Source organism: Pseudorasbora parva, chromosome 21 (genome assembly GCF_024679245.1).
Source record: "Pseudorasbora parva isolate DD20220531a chromosome 21, ASM2467924v1, whole genome shotgun sequence".
Taxonomy (NCBI): domain Eukaryota; kingdom Metazoa; phylum Chordata; class Actinopteri; order Cypriniformes; family Gobionidae; genus Pseudorasbora; species Pseudorasbora parva.
This window is the reverse complement of record NC_090192.1, coordinates 31,401,181-31,413,260: the sequence shown is the minus strand read 5'-3', so window position 1 is coordinate 31,413,260 and position 12,080 is coordinate 31,401,181. Positions and strand designations below refer to the sequence as shown.

The following is a 12,080-nucleotide window of genomic DNA, read 5'->3' as shown; positions in this document are numbered from 1 at the left end:
CGTGACGTTTTTGAATTTAGTAACGGAGACTTTTTCTAACGTAATTGTCCTTATGTTATATTGTTCTTTTGTATTGTATTCATAATAATACGTTTGTGCTGTGCTGATAAATGGCCATAATTTGATTAAGTTAGTGTATTTTTTTATGCCCACCAGTCTGATATCTTACATAGGCCTACAAAATGAAGCATTCACAAATCGTGTGTTTGTGTGTGTGTGTGTGTGTGTGTGTGTGTGTGTGTGTGTGTGTGTGTGTTACACTCACACACATAGCCTACTCTAGGATTATTACAAGCTTTCCAATTCTATGGGACAGTTCGAGGATGAACCTTTTATCCTTTTAAATTTTTCATATAATTAAAATAGCTTCGTAGAATAATCCTACTAGCCCACTGGAAAAAGTCCTAGTATTTCTATATAGCCAGTCCACTTTTGCTTACATCACATCCTATTTATTTCTCTCTCTTTTCAGTTCTTACCCAGAAATTTGTATAGTGTCTTCGCTTTCCAGCATGGTTTTCCTTTTTGATAATTTTGTAAGATCTAATGGGCACATACACGTGTATGCACAAACGCACACATACAGTTCAGAAGGAGCACAGCAGCAGCTGAAGTGAACAGGAATCAAAGAGACATTGGGGATTTTTAATGGCTCCAAATGGCCATACAGTGGTGACAGTGTAGAGTCAACATCCATCCATTATCTCGGCATCTGCTTCTAACTCAGCCTTCGCAAACACATGCTCAGGAACACACACACTTACCACACACACACTTACACTCAAACACAGGCAGATACAGACAGGTACACACTCACCCAGAGAAAGTCTCAGACCCTCTCACTTTTTATTGCCCTGTTTCCTCCTCCTCCTCCCTCGTTCTGTGGCGCAGAAATGCGTGAGGATCGCCACAGAGCAGCTGCTGGCAAGAGCCGCAGGTTCGGGCCAAAGAGAAACACATTATCCTGTTCTAAACAGGAAATGTCTTCTTAAATAGCCATAAGTAAAGGCTTCACTGCACAGTTGGGCCCTGGAAACACACAATTTTTTATTTCATGTCGAAAGCCAGCATATGTAAACATAATCACACATAAATTATTAGTTAACAGTCTGCCTTTTATATATCCTCATAGCACAGAGAACATTTGTGACACACACACACACACACGTCTGGTTCACTATCTTTGTGGGGACTCTCCATAGGCGTAATGGCATTTATACTGTACAGACTGTATAGTCAATCCCTTACAATATCCCTACCCATAAACCTTCCCATCACATTACATTTAACATTTACATTAAAAAAATGGAAACTCATTCTATATAGCTATAAGTAATATAATAATTCATAAATGTCTATAAATATTTTTGAAATATATTATTACTGCACTGTAAAAAAAAATTGTTGGTTTTTGTTGGTTTAACTTAAAAAAGTAAGTAACCTGGTTGCCTTAAAATTTTGAGTTTATTGAAATTAAAAAATTGAGTTGATACAATGAAGGAAATTTGTTTAATATATAGAAACTCAAAATATTATTCTATCTGAACCACATAAAAAAATTGATAAATCATGAATCATGGTTTCACTGCATCATCAGAAATAAAACACACACAATTACCCAATATGCTTACAAAATCTTTTAATAATATTTTAATAAAGGTTGTCGAATCTCAAAAAAATGTCATTGTATTAACTCAAAATTTAAATTTCAATGAACTCAAAATTTTAAGGCAACCAGGTAACTTTTTTTCTAAATAATTTTTTACAGTGTGTTGATTCAACAGTGTTGAACTATTTTATCAAAATATATACTTTTAAATTATTTATATAATTGTATCATATCATTACATATTGTTACTTTTGAATAACTATAATAATAAAATCATTAAACTAATTTGATGTATTGACGTACATCCGAGGGGAATGGATTCATCAAAAAAAGAAATGAGATGTGGGTGTTGCACTCTAAAAAATGACATTTGGATTAAACATTACGAAATGAATCGTTCACAATAATATAGCGGTTGATCTATAACATTCATTTAGAAAATAGATGGGTGAATTTTCATTTCAGGCTGACTTTGAATAAATGCCACTTGATTTTATATTATGTGGTGTAATGCAATGAAATTTTCATGCAAGCGTAGCTTAAGTGTCCAAATTCTTCTCTGGGCTTTTGTATTTTTTGGTTGCCACTTGTATGTTGTGAATGGTCCTGGTTTTGTATTCGCCTGCACATGAGTGAGGCCTGCGCACAGACAGTGGCTATCCACATGAAAGCCTTCACTGTCCCCACAATCTCGCCTTTGTTCTTACACTGATCTGATCAAGGGCAGTCTTTGTGAGCTCCTTGTGCCCTGCCTGCGTGCACTTTGAAGGGGATATTTCTCTTCCATGCCTACTCCTTTGCTTTCTTCTCTCTGAAATTTAGCTCCGTAATTCTTGCCTTTTTCCAGGTAAATGAAAAAAGAGGGCCACGCGATTGATGTGCTTGGCGGCTGATGCAGTGGTGTGGACAGAGGAAAGTGGTTGAGGAATAAAGCCATGTCTTCCCTTTGTCATTACATCCTCCTCCCCATTTGTTGTCCTGAAACAACAGCGCTGCTCTTTATTTTCTGTAATGGTGCTGCTTATTTGCTGTGAGCCATTGACTTTGTGCCAAAGCCACATTTTCCAGTGAGTTTTGAGCTGTAAACCGCATCAAAAGAAGGGGTGGGGTGGGGGTCATTCCTGCAGTGAGTGTAAATATTTGGGCACTGAACACATAGTGGGTGGCACTTTGTGTTCACGAGAGAGGAGTGGCATTGCCCTTGGACACGGAGAGATAAAACTGTTCCCCTCTGTGCACAAGCGCAGGAACTAACCCTTCACCAACCTCTCCTTCACTGCTTAATTAGCTCTTATGAAATTAGATGAAGCCCACAGATAGACTGCTAGGGGAATTACTAGCGTTCTGGGTCTCATTGCAGTGACTCAATATTCTAATCAGGTCTATTGTCTGTAGTTGAGGAAACAGGTGGTCTGGTCAGGCAGAAATGTAACTAGATTTTTACATTTTCTGAAGAAAATTTCATACTTTGCTTCTTGTATCTTGCCATAGATTCCACTTTAAGGATTAGTTCACTTCAAAATGAAAATATCCTGATATTTTACTCATATTTTACCCATCTCATCGAAGATGTTCATGTCTTTCTTTCTTCAGTTAAAAGAAAATTTCTAGGATTTTTCTCCTCACCATTGAGTTCCATTGCAACCAAAATGTTGAAGGTCAGGGAATTCCCGCCCCAAGCGTACGTGCCAGGACGACGGCCTTTACCAAAAAACACTCCATCTTCAACTTTAAATAATCCGACAGAGCGTTTGTATAGTTTTTGCATGATGCTTTGTAAAAACGGGGTGGTATTTCAGCCCATGTCTAGTGTGACGTTTTCGACGTGATTATGCAATCACTGGCGAGCACAGAGCAGCGCAAGAGGAGCAATTTAGGTTAAAAAATATGTTCATTTTAAGTTTTTTTTTTTTTAAATGACAGATCGTTTTGCTAGATTAGACCCTATTCCTCGTCTGGGATCGCACAGAGTCTCTGAAGCCCTTCAAAGCGCTTTGAAACTGCATTGATTTGGACCTTCAACATTTTGATTGCAATGGAAGTTAATGGTGAGGAGAAAAATGCTGGAATGTTTTCCACAAAAAAACGTAATTTGTTTTCGACGGAAGAAAGAAAAGACATGAACATCTCGGATGAGATGGGGGGTGAGTAAAATATCAGGAAATTTTCATTTTGAAGTGAACTAATCCTTTAAGTAATAGCACACACTCCTCATCAAGCCGCACAATTTGAAGTATCCATCTTGTATGCATCACAAACTGCGTTAATTATTGCAAATGTTTTTATTTAAATATCTACATTGAAAAGCTTCACAATTTGAAACGCACAGCAAGTAATTAGTTACGTTAAAGTTTATTACTTGAGGTTTGAGACCAATAGTAATAGTTGTGCTATAAAATTACTAAATGTAAGTTGCACATCGATCAACTGAGTGTTATGAAAACCTCAATTTTGAGAACACTTGTGCCCTGAACATCCCAAAATGTATTCAACCGCACCCTAAAGCAATGCTGTACATAACCACTTCCATACCCTATACAGTCAAACCAAAAAGTATTCAGAGACCAGATATATTTTTTACTAGTGGGTGCAGGACACTATAGTTAATTTATGTGAGGAATGAGGATAGCAAAAAATAGTTAACTGTGATTCTTTCATTCATTATACGTAATTCATCATTCATTACATTCTTCATACAGTCAAATTTATACAAATTTGTGCCCAAAATTATTCAGACACTTTGCCCTGACCATGTCTTGCTGAAGTGTTTTTTCTTTAATTGCTAATGCAACCTTTTTCAACACACACTGAACAAAATCTAGCATTGCTTGGTAATTGGTTGATCTAAATTGGTATCATCTAATTGTGTACTTAAATTTAACGACTGACAGCTGATCTGACATTATTTATTCTGACACAGTTTAACAATGAGCTCTTGTCATATTTTATTGCCATTTTCTACTATAGCAAATAAACTGCGATAATGTGAGAAAATGTTGCAAAGAAAGTGTGAATAAATTTTGATTTGACTGTATCCGGACAAAAAGAAAATCAGACCTTGATCTGTCCACAGGGAGTGTTTAGCGCAGTTGGAGCCTGTCCTGTCAATAACTATGATTATCAGCTCGCTGAGGTCATGCTACCGAGAGAAGAGGGGCCTCAGGGTGTCAGAGGTGGGGCCCATATGCCCACAAGGTATAAGGACCTGCACTTCTACAACATGTGGGTGTACTTATATACGACCTTACCAGAGTCACCCTGGCCCTGCCTACCAGGCTCTAATCATAGTCTCCATGTCCTCAAGCTACATGGTGTGGTCAGCAGACATTCTGGCTGCAGCAGAGAAACTTCAGCTGCCCGCATAATTTTCTCCTTTTTTAACTGAATCTTGCCGTTGACCCCGGCCTGGCCTCTCGCTCACCCCGGCCTCTGCACGTCTAGCACCCGACCAAAACAACTTTGCGTTCTCTCCCGCCCGGACACTCCAATACAACGCCTTCCAGAGTTCAGCCAATCATTTTTGTTTCAAGGCAATACATTTGAATTGTTATTGTTCGCCCTACTATTTGCAAGCGAGTTCACGTCTGTGTGTCAGAGCGCGGCTGCATGCGCGAGCCACAGGTTGCACATTTGGTTTTAATTGCGGCCGTTTCAGTCCAGGGCAAATGGAAAGCACATGGAAACCCCTCCACCTGCCTCGAGTCAGCTACTGACAGAAACACAGCAAATCACACTGACAAGAGGAAGGGAGGCACAGAAAGAGAGAAAGAGAGAGAGAAAAAACAATAGCGAGTTGATAGAGGGCGTGCAGTGAATAATTAATGATGGATCCGAAAGGAAAATAATCTTTAAAAGGTAACGGAGAACAATTAAGACTTCAAGACTAATGAAGTGCAAGCAGACAAGTGGGTGCAGGTAGGGGGCGCTGTAGGGTCTGAGGTTTTCATTGGCCACACAGGATCCTTGTGTGCAGTTTGGAAATATGCCTGTGCCTGGCTGCCTTGATAAGAAACACATGCAATTCGGACAAAGAGACTCCTCTTGTAAGATTCCCTCTACTGAGGCGAGAACATAAACAAGCCGATTCAACTTAAAGAAGCCAGTGTCAAAATATTTAAACCCACCCAACCTGGGCTGAACCGATTTCAACAGAAACAAGACTGCTGCCCTCTGAGATACCGGCCTAGTTGCTCGACTAAAAAAGACTCTTTGATCCGGCAACAGAAGGAAGTGATGAAAACTGTTTTATGCAGAGATAAGTGATTAGAAAGAGTAAGAAAAAATATTTCCATCAGCTTCGGGTTGTTATCAGAAATGCGTTTGAATGACCTTGTGCACACCACGTACTGCATTATATATAGACGGCTATACAGGCAGATTCCTGCATTATTCTTTGAATGCTTTGAACCTTCGCCGTTTAAAGGTCACTTTGGTATTTCTAGTGTCCACACATAATGCATGCAGTTGTTTTCGTATGAGGAACATCCTGTGTTGTGTTACTGCTTACAGAGGCAGACGGCTATCACATGTGTGAGGCTAAAGTGTTTTTACTGCTAAAAATAGGGTCTGTGGGAAAAATGTGTGTTTGCTGACAAGTTTCATTCATGCTGGTTTTGACTAACTGTATGAACAAGCAACCTTTTACAAGCCGCAGATTTGAAAAGTTCTTGGACGCTTGTTGGAAATTGGAATGCACATGCTTTTTCCAAGTCTGTCACATAAAGTGTATTTTGCACACTGACATACAACATGCTTAAGGGCTACGAATTCTTCAATTTTTAATTTATCTTTGGAAGACAGGTTTGTAAACAGTGTTTGCTAGGGAAGCCCATTTCCACATCCGTAATTTATTATTACTGTGACAGAGTACAGTAATTGTGACTTTATTTCTCAAAATTGCACTTTTATTTCTCATATGGTTGACTTCATATCTCAGTTATCACTGTATCTCACGGTTGTTTCTCATAACGGCATATTTATCATATTGTGGCTATATTTTAAAATGTAACTCTCACAATTGCAACGATATTTCTCATAACTGCGACTTCATCGTAATTGTTATTCTAATTTAAAATGTGACTTTAAAATGTGATCTTACAGTTGCAAATTCTTATAATTGTGACTATAACTCACAATGTGATCTTGTCTTCAGTTCAGCCAAAAAAGAAAATTTGTCATTAAACAAAAAAGTCATTAATTACTCACCCTCATAAATGTGAAAAAATTGTTGTATAAAGTCGTTTTTTGTGTGTGTTTTGAACACAAAAATGATTCTTGTCCCTTCGTAAAATTAGGGTTGAACCACCAGAGTCACATGGACTATTTTAACAATGTCTTTACTACCTTTGTGGGCCTTGAAAATGTGAATTAAATGGCTGTCTATGTGGGTTCAGAGTCTGAGAGCTCTCGGATTTCATCAAAATATCTTCATTTGTGTTCTGAAGATGAACGAAGGTCTTACGGGTTGGGAACATCATGAGGGCATTTTTTTGGGGAACAAACCCTTTAAAATGGCAACTTAATCTCGTAATTTCTTGTAATGGTGACTATAAAGTCTCAAATCTGAAAATGTGACTATATTTCACAATTACACAACAAAAAAAAGCAAAATTTTGACTTTCGCTAATTTGCATAACTGCACTTTATAGTTATTGTTTTGTTTACTATAGAAACAGGGAAAGCCAAGAAGTGAAAAATCTAATCCATGGAAACATTTTGAGCAATCACAAAATGTCTTATATAAATAGGGCTATAATAAAATTGGAGTAGTTTAATTTTTTCCCGGATACAATCTTGAACTCAACTTAATCAGAGGGCACAAGGGGAGCTTGTGTTGTATCCGGGTCCGGTTGCGTATCCCTGTGATTCTCTCATCAGTGTGAGTTAGGGCGTCCCGTACCAATCAGCAGGCATGTTACAGCACTCATCTCCCATCTCATTTAGAGTCACTTAACTCCATTCCTAAAACTTCTCTGTGCCATACCCAAACCCTCCTACTGCCTTCAACTCTTCTGAGGTCACAGCCAGCCTACCAAATGAGTTTCAAATGTTCATGTTATTTATGATTAGGTATCAATTCACTCTACAAATCCTTTGCAGATGTTTTTGTCACTGCAAACCTCTTCCACATACATAGGCTTGTATATGTGTGTGTGTGTGTGTGTGTGTGTTAGAGAGAGAGAGAGGGAGAGAGAGAGAGAGAGAGAGAGTCTTGTATGAATTATACATACAGCAGGTGTTACTGTTTACCACTAAGCCTTGAGCCTGGGTTATACATCACAGACGTGGCAATATCATCTCAGTTCAGGCACGGACGGAAATACATTTACAATCTAAACACCCCCCCCCCCCCCCCCCCCAAAAAAAAAGTAAGAAATGCTAACTAAGTTAACTTAAAGTAACTGAAAATTATGGTTTAATGAGAATTCTAACTAATAAATTAACATTGTATTTTATTTCATGTTTTATAGGCACCATGTTACATTATTGCAAATGTTTCTTATTTTTTTGTTTCTTATTCATTCACTTGCATATTTATACAGGTAAATATAACACAAACCAATGCATACTGTGGTTCAGTTTTTTGTGCAAGTACTGCACTGTGCTTTTACACCAGTAGGTGGAGTCGTCAAAGTGTCTGTCATACTGGGTTGGTCATGCATTCAATACTCAGCAGAAGCCAATGAAGTTTTGACTGTTGCTTCTTTCTGTCCTTTTGAAATTATATATACAACATATGGTTTTACATTGCTTTAACACATAATTTTATATATTAAAGTCAACATTGAATCATAATGTCTAAACCATATATTACATAACAAATGTAATATGTGTATATTATCTGATGTTTCTAGTCTTATGATGATTGATCTGTGGAAATTATGCTAAAGCAAACAAAATAATGCCCATCTAAATATATAATCAAAATGTTATAAATACCATATCCAATCAGTTCCTGATGAATAGAAGTCCCTCTTCACATTTTTTTTCTTTGAGTATCCTGTATCATGTATCACGTTTGTATGTTTCCTTGCATAACATGAACACATCATATTGTTTTTATTAATGTTATTACTAGAGTAATTTAAGCAGGAAGTCCAATTATGAGTTCTCTCTTGCTTCATATAAGTGGGCTTTATAGTAATGTGACTGTGAATTTTAAGAAGAGTGACTGAATGATGCAGGCCTCACCATTCGACTCATTATACAATTCCCTCGTGGCCTCCCCTAGAACATCTCTCTTACTGAAACTTACCCTTTCAGATCTCATCAGTCATAGGTTACCCCCGCTGACAGGTCTGCCTTGAGATTGACGCACACATCTTTAAACACACATACACTGCCTTATTCCTTGTTTTCTCTCTCCCCTGTAAGGCATTCACAGTCGAGGAAGCCTGGACACACCACACGCATACAGCGGTGTCCTTTGGGGTCCTCCACACGCCAGGTCTGTGCAGTTGAGAAGCTGAAGATGGGACTTAAGGCTCAAAGGACAGGAGGAAGACAGCGCACATGACCTTCCTCAACCCCTCTTTTCCTCTGCATCAACATCTGGTTTGGTTATCCCTATCCCTGCCGGTGATCCCCTCTCCCTCTCTCTCTCTCTCACACACACACACAGTAACTCAACCTAACGCACATGCACACACATGCGCACCACCTCTTGCCCTTCGTCCATTAATCGTATCAGCCACATCATGCCCTCTGCTTTCGCCGTGATTGGTAAAGTAAACCCAAGACGTGAAAATGATGTATGAGCTGCTCTGCTACGGAAACGACAATCGAGCAAAACCTCAACCTCAGTCGGACCCCGCTGTGCTGCTCTCTCCCCCTTCCACAGACCCCACTCTTCTCCCAGAAATCCTTTTCTCCCAATAGGCAAGACACACCTGTCCTCCTTATATGTCACAACGGTTTACAGGCAGGAGTTTTTCAGCCCTTTATTGGATGCATCTGAGCCAAAGCCTTGTTAGATCGAGGACTTGGAGAAGGCCGTTGCTGCCTTGCGTGCTTCCAAAACAGCATCTTACTGTAAATGCAGTTGATTTTTAAAAAATGTGAGGCCCGTTTTGATAAACGCAGCGCTTTTGTTACACAGTAGATAAAAGTCTTGAGATGATGCATTTTGTCATTAGAATTTTTTTCTGTAGTGCAGGGGATTGTAATGATCCCGCGGAATGAGAGCATTGTGCTGTCATTGTGAATACTAAATTATTCTCTATACTAAATACTAGACTATTTCTCAGCCTAAACACACCACACGCTGCCGCAGCTTTCGCTGTAGAACAATGATCATCTAACTGAACCATAATTCTGTCTCTTGAACCTAACAGAGAGGCTGTAATAATTAAGAGCAGTACACAATCATTGGACAAAAGCATTTTTTTCTTTCTATAAATGAAGCGGATACACCAAAGTAATGCATGTCAAATGTGTGTGTATGTATATACATTCAAATCAAAAATTATTCAGACAGCAGATACATTTTTGTACTAGTGGGTGCAGGACACTATAGTTCATTTATGTAAGTGAGGATAGCAAAATAAAATAAACTGTGACGACATATACCCAAAAATTCTTCATACAATGAATTACCAGTAAAATTTATTACAATTTAGGACCAGAATTTTTCAGACACTTTGCCCTGACCATGTCTTGCTGAAGTGTTTTTTCTTTACTTGCTAATGCGACCTTTTACACCACACACTGAACAAAATCTAGCATTGCTTGGTAATTGGTTGATCTAAATTTGTATCATCTAATTGTGTACTTAAATTTAACAGCTGACAGCTGATTGGTTGATTGTAATCAATTGCATAATGTTATCTGACATTATCAAGATGAACTGAGTTCTTGTCATGTTTTATTACAATTTTCTAATCTATAGTGAATAAACTGTGATAATGTGAGAAAATGTTAAAGGTGTCTGAATACATTTTTGTTTGACAGTATATGTACATAAACATTCCATGAATGTACGGGATGCACCACAGTTATGTGTTTTATATATATATATATATATATATATATATATATATATATATATATATATATATATGCAAACTGCAATTCAGTGTGCTATACAATACATTTTACACACGGACACACACACACACACACACACACACATTTACCATGCATCACTGTGGTGCATCCACAAAAAAAAAAAAAAAAATATATATATATAAAAAAAATTTCATCCAAGTGGATGCACAAAAGGTGTGGGTGTGTGTGTGTGTGTGTGTGTGTGTGTGTGTCTGTGTGTGTGTGTGTGTGTGTGTGTGTGTGTGTGTGTGTGTGTGTGTGTGTGTGTGTGTGTGTGTGTGTGTGTGTGTGTGTGTGTGTGTGTGTGTGTGTGTGTGTGTGTGTGTGTGCACGCGCGTGTGTGCGCGTGCATGCGTGCGTGAAACCACACATGAAAATGTGTGTGTGTGCATTGCAAACTACTGTATACCGTGACAGACATTGGCACCATTGGTCTCTATGATCAACCACAGCTCATGATGCTTTTGAGAAACACTGCCCAGAACGATTTCAAAAATGTGGTTGTGAGGCCTGTGAACTCTGTTACAGAATGCTTCTGTCACTCTTGTAAATAACCAAACAGTGTGTGTGAAGGTAACCACATTAACAATGAATCTCTCTAATATAGGACAACCGTATTCTGCTTATCGGAGAACGTGCATACAGACTTGTCAGGCCAAGTTTCTGAACATAAAACAAGGGATATTGGCATGTAAAAGTGGCCAGTGTTTCTGTTAATGAATTATTTTTTTATTTTTTTGATGTCAAAGAGTAAAGAACAAGTAATTTTTGCTGTTTCAATTACTGCTCCTTTTCAGTCTGGTTAGGTAGTTTTTTTGTTTTTTAAAGTTTCAGCAGGCTATGTTTTCATAGGAGGCTATGAAATAGGCTAACTATTTGAGAAGTTCAAGTAAACATTTTATGAATTTTATCTCAGACATTGGGAAATGAAATATATGTAGGTATTAATAAATGAAAGGCTGAAAAAAACTTGTTTATTATTTTATTATGAGACAGCAGGACAATGTATCTCCCACTTTCAGTAACCCACACAGACCAATCCATATACGGTATTAGGAATTTTAGGGAGTCAGAAAGAAGCTGATTTCATGTTAAGAATCCGTGACACAGATGATAGCTGTCTTCCCATAGGAACTTCATTGGGATTCTTTGGATACAAAAATTGTATTGTCATTTACTATAAAAGTCATATCAGTTTAAGTGGAGAGGTTCAAACTCTGGTTTGCTTTTATTCTCTGCTGTGCTGTGCATGCATGTTGAGTCAATGTATCGTAATACATCCCCAGGAATCATAATTACATTAGTTTGAAAAGATGTCAGGGGTGTGCATGTGTGTGTTGGGGGGTGGGGGGGGGTAGAGGGAGGCTCATCCCATTTTGTGGAAATGCTGAAACTCCAGGAGGTCTGACAGCCAATTAAATAAGCA

General features: G+C 38.3%; 1 protein-coding gene across 2 annotated transcripts in view; it reads left to right on the top strand.

Moving 5' to 3' along the window:
• bahcc1b (BAH domain and coiled-coil containing 1b) overlaps positions 1-12,080 on the top strand; it is a 142,291-nt gene that overhangs the window by 241 nt on the left and 129,970 nt on the right. The window contains exons 1-2 of one of the 2 annotated variants that reach the window (XM_067430695.1): positions 5,683-5,881; positions 8,984-9,187. The gene's annotated coding sequence lies outside the window, so the exon portion shown is untranslated. Of the gene's footprint in view, positions 1-5,682; positions 5,882-8,983; positions 9,188-12,080 lie in introns of those variants that run through there. The other variant, XM_067430694.1, reaches the window with a different exon arrangement.